Source organism: Bactrocera tryoni, chromosome 5 (genome assembly GCF_016617805.1).
Source record: "Bactrocera tryoni isolate S06 chromosome 5, CSIRO_BtryS06_freeze2, whole genome shotgun sequence".
In the NCBI taxonomy this organism is placed as follows: Eukaryota; Metazoa; Arthropoda; class Insecta; order Diptera; family Tephritidae; genus Bactrocera; species Bactrocera tryoni.
In genome coordinates, this window is record NC_052503.1 from 45203025 (window position 1) to 45211855 (window position 8831).

The following is an 8831-nucleotide window of genomic DNA, read 5'->3' on the forward strand; positions in this document are numbered from 1 at the left end:
TGTCAAATACTAATGCATAAAATCCTAACCTCAAAAAAAAATCACCCGATATGACTCAGGCTGCTTCTTATATAACAATATATGCATATATTTTAGACCAATTGCCACATTAAGTAAAGTGTGATTTTGTTGTTGATGTCGTTATGAATAATAATTTAATTGTAAACCTGAATAGCAAAAGCAGTCTCAAAATTGTTGTAAGTCTATCAAAATGTGGTACATTTGAAAAAGTGTTTGTTTAACTCACCATAAATGTAGCTTCGCTCATAACTCATACATTTCACGATATTATGGTATGATCCAGAATCATCAGAAATATATACCCACACTAGCTTTTCCAGTTACTTTGCGACTGTAATATTAGAGAGTGTTTATGGCTAATTCCTGCCACTTTAAACCAATAATTATAGTATAGAGATTTTCAAACATGTAAGATTTTTGTTGTAGTCAAGAGGTTTAGCGAGTCCACCTTGAACTTTTGATTAGTGCGTCTGTATCTTATGATAGATACTCATACTTGTGCATGCTGTTGCTAACTTTGCAAAGATATTGCTAGAGAGTATAATATATGTTTGTTCTCTTAACGGTTCATTGTATCTTCTAAAACTAATCGAGGATGATATAGGGTTGAATACCAATATAAATGATAAGGATGACGGGACGAGTTTAAAACCGGATGTCTGCCTGTCCTTTCGTCTATCTTTTGAAGATCTAACTTGAGTAAAACTCGAACTCGTTAGTTCTTTTTTACTGACGCATACCAAATTTTATCGTGATATTTAATTTTTACTCAAGTTACAGGTTGCACGGATGAACGGACGTACGAACAGATAGACACTCACCCGGATTTCAAATCTTGTCGTCATCCTGCTCATATTTATACATAGAAAACCCTACGATCCATCTCGCCCAGTTTTATGCGATAATACGTACAACCATTTAGTGAACGTTGTAACATATACGTTGCAAGGGCATAAAAATATGTGGTTATTCGTGTAGATGGGTTAGAGACACCGCATTTGTGTTTGCGTTTACCTACAGGTATACATTTGTGAATTCATATGTTACCACAGTGTAAGCCAAGGGCCCAAACGCCAGCAACGTTGCACTACTTTTAAGCGTACTTGCATCGCCAAACAAATATGGCGATTGAGAGTACATAATCGTGGCGGCACTTTTGTTATTTTCTGTTGTTCTGATGTTGATGAATGTGCAACATTACAAAGAAACTGCATTCAGCCATTTATACAATGCTTTCTATCGTAAAGGAGCCTCTTATAAGTATGTGTTTATAATTGCTTTGTTAACGCATCCTTTGACCCATTTCAATACCATTTTTGTGGTAAATATGCTGGTAAATGAGAAGTGCTTGTTATTTTGGACAATACGGTTCTGGTTGCCGCTTGTGAGTCTCGTTTATTTTCAAATTCTTTCTTTTCCCGTCTTTTTATTGTGTCAAATTTAATTGATTGATCAAATACTTACTAGCAGAAAAAGTGAATAAAACTAATAATTAGGCTAGGAGAATGATATATCATATATTATATGGAATGTACAAGTAGGGTCACAGTTTCATGATTTTAAAAGTCTAAAATTTGTGTTATATGTATTAATACAATACTTAGCTTTTAACAAAACTCTCTTTCTTCTACAAGTATATGTAATCTTATTGGTCTCTCGTGGGTTAAAATTGAGTCAGCTAAAAGTTTTTTGCATGTCCTGTTTTCAACAGCCTATGAATGGCATTTGAGTTTGCTAGACATTTTAAAAATATCTTACATAGACTAGATATTTTTAAAATTTAAAACGAGCACATAGCCAAGGTAGCGCAATAATATTGTGACAATGCTGAAGAATGCACTCCGAACCAAATTTAAAACTAACAAGTAAGGAGGGACTAAGTTGGGGTGCAACCGAACATTTCATACTTTTACAACTTGAAAAAATCAAAGCCGGGGAAATACTTTAAGGTGTAAAACCAATCAAAGAGTAAAGTCAACCGGATGTTGGGAATCCTGATATTAGTTATATGAGGACTAGGCCAGTTTTTGCTCAAACTTAACTATTTTTTGCACAAAAATACATTATTATGTGCGAAACATGCTCTCTTATTTCCACTGAGATAACTCACATATTGGTTGATATATGCGGTACAAAGTCAACCGAAAATCTTTATTTTAAGTATATGGGGCTTGAACAGTTTTTATTGGATTTGAATTTTTGATCAGAAGTGCCACCTTCTAAAGAAATTATTAGTGCAAAGTTTTAACCTGTTATATTAATTGCTTTTTGACTTGTGTACTGGAAACTGAACGAATCAAGTGAATTTTAAAGTTGTGCTACATGGGAAGTAGGCGTGATTATTGTCCGATTTCGCTCATTTTCACAACATAAGAATTTGAAGGAAATACAACATACTAAATTTTGTCGAAATCGGTCAGGCGGATCTCGAGATATGAGATTTTGCCAAAAAGTGGGCGGTGCTACGCCCAACGTCACTTTCTTACACCGGCTATCATAAAGCTCTCGGTGGTAACATTTAATGTTTTTGGCGTATTTAGTTATTGACTTATCGCGCTTTTAGTAGTTTTTAACAGTACCGTTATATGGGGAGTGAATGGGGTTTTCATCCGATTTCGTCCATTTTCACAATATTGGTAGGTCTTCTCATAATATTCGTGCTGAGCGAATTGAGTTGTTGTACTTTAAGTGGATAATTAGATATATACATTTAACTTATTAAAGGGCGGGGCCACACCCACAAACATTTATCAAACATTTTTTTCCGAAAGGTTTTATATCCTAATTTAGTGTTTAGTTGTTTCACTTTTTATTTCTTCGGTTAATGGCGATTTGTCGGCGTGGCAGTGGCCCAATTATGCTCTTCTACGAGTTTTTTTTTGTAAAGCGTGGCGAAAAAGTAATCTTCCTATCAGAAGATGCTATAAATTTTGCAATTGTACTCTAATGTCAGTTCTGTTTTCACATACACGTAAATTAACAATGGTACGCTACACTGCTCCAGAAGGCGGGTTATTGGTGACTATTTATTTGACCAATAATCGGTCGGTGACTTTTTCACAACATGAATTTCGTTGTAGATTTCCTGGCCGTCCGATGTCTACTGGTGAAACACCGCTACGTTGAGCCGCTCGCCTCAAAGAGACTGGCATAACACGAGATGCTACCAGGCGAGGCAGACCCCGGAGTAGCCGTTCTACAGAAAATATTGCTCAGACGACGTGCCACGCAAATGGGTATCAGTCGACGGTGTTTACACCGTATTGGGGTACAAGATTTGAAGATGTTTCCGTATAAACTCTAGACGGTGCATCAGCTGTTAGCTGCTGACCGCCAATCGCTTCGAACATACGCTCAAGCCATCCTTAATCACCACCAAGAGGAAGATGATTTTTGGTCAAAAATAATCATGAGTGATGAGTCCCAATTCCATCTTAGCGGGTACGTAAATAAGCAAAATTTTTGCTTCTGGGGCACTGAAAACAACCAGCCTCAGACACTTGCTTGCATGGACGGACGGAGGGACAGACAGACAGTCAACCGGATATCAACTTTTCTCGTCACCCTGATCATTTATACATATACATACATATATAAACCTATATTTATCTCGATTAGTTTTAGGTGATACGTACAACCGTTAGGTGAACAAAAATATAATACTCTGTAGTAACTAGTTGCAAGAGTATAAAAAGTAAGTTCCTTTGTTTACTGGATTAGGCAACCCTGGACTCGACAAAACAAACCTAAATAAGGCAACAGCTGAATTAAAACGAGAAATCACTCATATTAAGAGTGAGGCAATTAATAAATATTTCTCTCAACTATCCGCTGACAAAAAAGATGATTACTCACTCTGGAAAAATACAAAGTACCTGAAACGCTCAACAAACCACGTTGCACCATTAAAAATTGCTTCCAACACATGGGCTAGAAATGATTGTAATAAAGCTAAAGCACTTACAAAACACCCATCTGAAACCCTTCGTCCAAAAGATAATTCATCAACTAAACATCTCCAAATCATCGATTTATCGCATTTTGATGAAACATTTGGGCTTTCGAAAGGTGTATGCACGACTTGTTCCGCACGAATTGACTGACGACCAAAAATTGCACTTATCTATCGACGCTTGTGACCGATTATTTGACCAGACCAAAAATCATATTTTAACTATTAACCACTCCCCGTATTTACCTGATATGGCACCTTGCGACTTCTTCCTTTTCGGAAAAATGCATTTGTCCATAAAAGAAAAGCGTTATGCAGACGTAAAGGCCATTCAAAAGGCTTGCACCGGCATACTGGCGGCCATACCGGCCAACGAGCTAAAACCCTCGTTCGACATGCTTTTGGACCATACAAAAAGCTGTATTGAAGCAGATTATTTTGAATAAAATAAACTGATTTACCCGAAAAAAACCATTTGTTCCGTTTTTTTAAGACCTCTTTACTTTGGAACCCACCTTGTAACTACTAAAAGTACCTTAGAAACTCTGCGCAGCTTAAACCACACAAATTTGCATTCGATGCTTATTAGTTAGCGTTGCGTTTGCGTGCGTGCGGTTACTAGCTAATATTTGTTTGTTGAATGGAATCTGTATTTTAATGCTCCTTTTATGCTGGTTGGCATCAGGACCCAGTGTGCCGAAAGCTGTTGACTGTTGAAAAAGTGACGTACTCGGCTTAATTCGGTATATTTTCATGAAAATACGAGAAAGAGTGTAGCATCCATGAAATGCTTTCTAGGTCATTTCCTCATTAGCACATTGAAACGGTTTATTAATAAAGTAGCAAAGTGAAAAGGGACTTTTTGCGTTACCGGTACGTTGCATGGCAATGCACAGTGGTTGCGCCCATAGGACAAAATTCAAAAAATTCATAACAACAAAAATTTGTGAAAAGTTACCAAATCGTCTCTAAAATGTCCAAGCTTCTTCATGGCAAACCGGTTTTTACTGCAAATCTAATGGCACATTCTAAAAATAGAATGCAAAGCGTGATCAACTGTTCAATTTCGCAGCGAAACTGCGCTAAATTAGCTTTTCGTGAAAACAAAATTGAATTTCAAAGTGGTCAAACGTTTGCTAGAGAGGTCCGAATTTGATTATTTAATTGTAATAATTTATTATTATTTGTTGATTTATTATTTGTTGTGTATTTTTGATTGATTATACTTTTTTTGTGTATTTTTTAACGTAAATAGACATTTAGTTATGTATTTATGGCCGCGGCTCCATACAAGCCCGACCGCTGTGCAATGGTTCATGAATGCTCAGGCAAGGCAAAAGGGAACTAATATGAGGAAAAAGGGAGAGAGAGTAATTTTAGTTACATACAGTGAATTGAATAAACACGAAAAATAACATTTATTACTAACATTCATTGAACAGTTGCACAGTACTAACATTACATTATTTTAAAAAATTTGTCTTCTAATACCTTGACAGAACTTCAGGGACCCAAAAAAAAAGTTAATTAGAGAATTTGCGCAAAAACTTAGATTTAAGCTACTTTTAACTTAACGAATTGGTTCTGTTGGGACATGTTTTTTTTTTTAATCTTCTGTTGCTTGATAAACGTTACAAAAATGAGCTATGAATAAATTGCCCTTGGCAACACTGTCCAGTATTTATTGGAATATCTTTTTATACTCTTGCAACCAGTTGCTACAGAGTATTATAGTTTTTTTCTCCTCCCATACGTATCACCTCAGACTATGTATATATAAATGATCAGGATGACGAGAAAAGTTGAAATCAGGTTGATTGGTGCACCCGTCTGTCCGTCGTCCGACCGTGAAATTTGTAACTTGAATAAAAATTGAGATATCTTGATGAAACTTGCTGTATATAAAGTGCCATAATTTAGCTCTTAATTAAGATATAAGGCTTAATTTTGGTACAGAAGATCCCAATACAAAGGGCACCTGCAAGCAGAATTTTTTGAAAAAGTGGGGGTTGCCCCGCTCTCTAACAAGTTTAATGTACATGTCTCCTAAACCACCAAACTTGCTGAGTATCTTATAAAAACTCCCCATATAACGGTACTGTAAAAAACTATTAACACCGCTATAAATCAATAATTAAATACGCCGTAAACATTAAATTTTACCACCGATATGGACGATGGGCGTGGCACTGTCCCCTTTTTTCTGCAATCCCATATCTCGGGACACGACTAGCCGATTTCGACGAAATTTAATAGCATTTTTCTTTAATTCTTATGTCATATTGCAAAAACGGACGAAATCGGAGAACAACCACGCCTACTTCTCATCCAGCAAAATTTTAAATTCCACTTGACTCGTTTTTTTCCAGTATACAAATCAAGAAGCAATTAATTTAATGGAATAAAACTTTGCAAGAATAATGTCTTTGGTGTGTATCACTTTATGACCAAAATTTTTTTAAATCCAATAAAAACTGTTCAAGCCGCTAGGTACCGAATATTTAAACCCCGGTGCCTATAATTGACGTTTGATCGAAAATGACCGTCAATGTGAGATATATATAACTAAAAGTAAAGGATAATCTTTCTCTTATAGTGGTATGTCTGTAAATCAAAAATGGGTTGAATCGGGCCAATATTTCTCTAAGCCCCCATATACCTGATATAAAGATTTTCGAACTTCCAGCTGACTTTATTCCGCATATATCGGCCAATATGTGAGTTATTTCAATGAAGTTATAAACATTTTTTGATTTGATTTTGGTTTTGTTTTTATTTTATCCATGAATAAGTTAAAATACCTCAAAAATGTGATCAATTGCTTGAGTAACTGTATATATACATATATTTATTATTCTCATTTTCTATAATGAAATTACACATTACGTGTGACTAAATTCAGTTAATTGGATAAGATACTTTAATTTTTTTATAACTCATCCATACTTCTTATTATTGAATGACCAAGTAGGTGCTTAAGTTTTCACTCACACGTAAATACCTTTGCCGTGAATTAATTATGCTTAATTAAACGTTTGGTATTTTGCAAATGGCGCGTGCCATTGATACTTTTGCTGGAATTGAGTGTATCCAATTGTATTTCAGTTTGTATGGAAAATTAGGTTCCCTTTAATTTGCTTATAAATTAAAAGTATTGATTTAGAAGCAGAGACGGAGAATAAGACGCATCCCGGAGCACTGAATAAAACCATTTTATGTTGGCATTTTGCTGGCTATACAAATAAGACTCCAAATGGTCTTCTAAAATGGGACTGAGTAAAATTTTAAGTTCAGAAGAATGTGTAATAAAACTTTTTGGAAATAACTTGATTTGCAATTAGTTATAACCAGGCCCTTTCAGATACATAATATTGTAGACCCTATATTACCAAGTTGCTTAAGTTGCAAACTTAAAATTGTGTCCTTGTACTTGAGTGTATTAGTACAAATATTTTATCCTGCCAAACTGTCTTTCTCTGACGCATACTACAGTGAAAAATTATAAGAGAAACAATAGAAAAAGTTTCAATTCTCAGAAACGTTCACTTTCTGACTTATCCATTCACGTGCGTTAGACAGACTTAGAGAATTTCAAGAATAGGGTAAGTATCCATAATTTTTCAGTCAAGTCAGCGATCGCTCAGTTTTTTGCGAGTACTTCGCGCTTTGTTGTCACGGATGGGTCTAACTGGAAGCAGCTGAGAAACCTGTATTTTCACCTTAAAGAAATTTGCATTTACCTATTCATCAGCTTAGTTCATAAGGTATTCGGCGGTGTTCTATGCCAACAAGATGATGACGTGTTGTAGGCGTTGGTGGTAATAGATGTGTGTGCTCCTCATTATTCCCCGGATAAGCATTTCATACTTACCGCAAAAGTAGTGATACTTTTTTATCTGCCGCTGCTTTAGCATTTCACTTCATCATGACGTGGATTTAGTGAAGGTCTACGCTTCGATATGTGCATTTTCAATCAATCATTTTATATTCTACTTTACTTATTGCTTTAAGACAGTAGGTAACTTGTATTGTCAGTACTGACTTTGGAATTCATGCTGTCCTCTTTATCTGAGCAGTGCATATAAAATTTATAATTTAAAGTGCTGAAAAATATGTATGTTGACTATAAAAAATAACAGTGAAACTGAAATATCAGCTGTTAATGCTATATAAACATCTTAGAACATGCACAATGTTATGATGTCTTAGTAATATCCTCGGAATTTTAATCAACACAAAAAATTAGAGGTACGCTGCCAAATCGCTTAGAAGGTGTAATGATAATATAAGTATTGAAAAAAGTAGAAAAATATCGTAACCTGAAATGCAAAATAACGTATCATCACAAAATTCGAAATTGAGTGTCTTCTTCTTAATTGGCGTAGACACCGCTTACGCGATTATAGCCGAGTTAACAACAGCGCTCCAGTCGTTTCTTCTTTTCGCTACGTGGCGCTAATTGGATATTCCAAGCGAAGCCAGGTCCTTCTCCACTTGGTCCTTCCAACGGAGTGGAGGTCGCGAGTGCGACGACTGTTTGTTTGATGACAGGAGATATTTCGTCTTGCCCTCGTCGACGTGAACGAGGTGAGATCCCAGACCCATTTACTTTGCTTCCTTGTCCAGTCTGGAGAAAGCAGAGTGGGGCGCCGGAGTTGAGGCCGATGATATCAATATCATCGGCATACGCCAGCATCTGGATACTCTTATAGAAGATGGTACCTTCTCTATTTAGTTCTGCAGCTCGAACTATTTTCTCCAGAAGCAGGTTGAAGAAGTCGCACGATAGGGAGTCGCCTTGTCTGAAGCCTCGTTTGGTATCGAACGGCTCGGAGAGGTCCTTCCCGATCCTGATGGA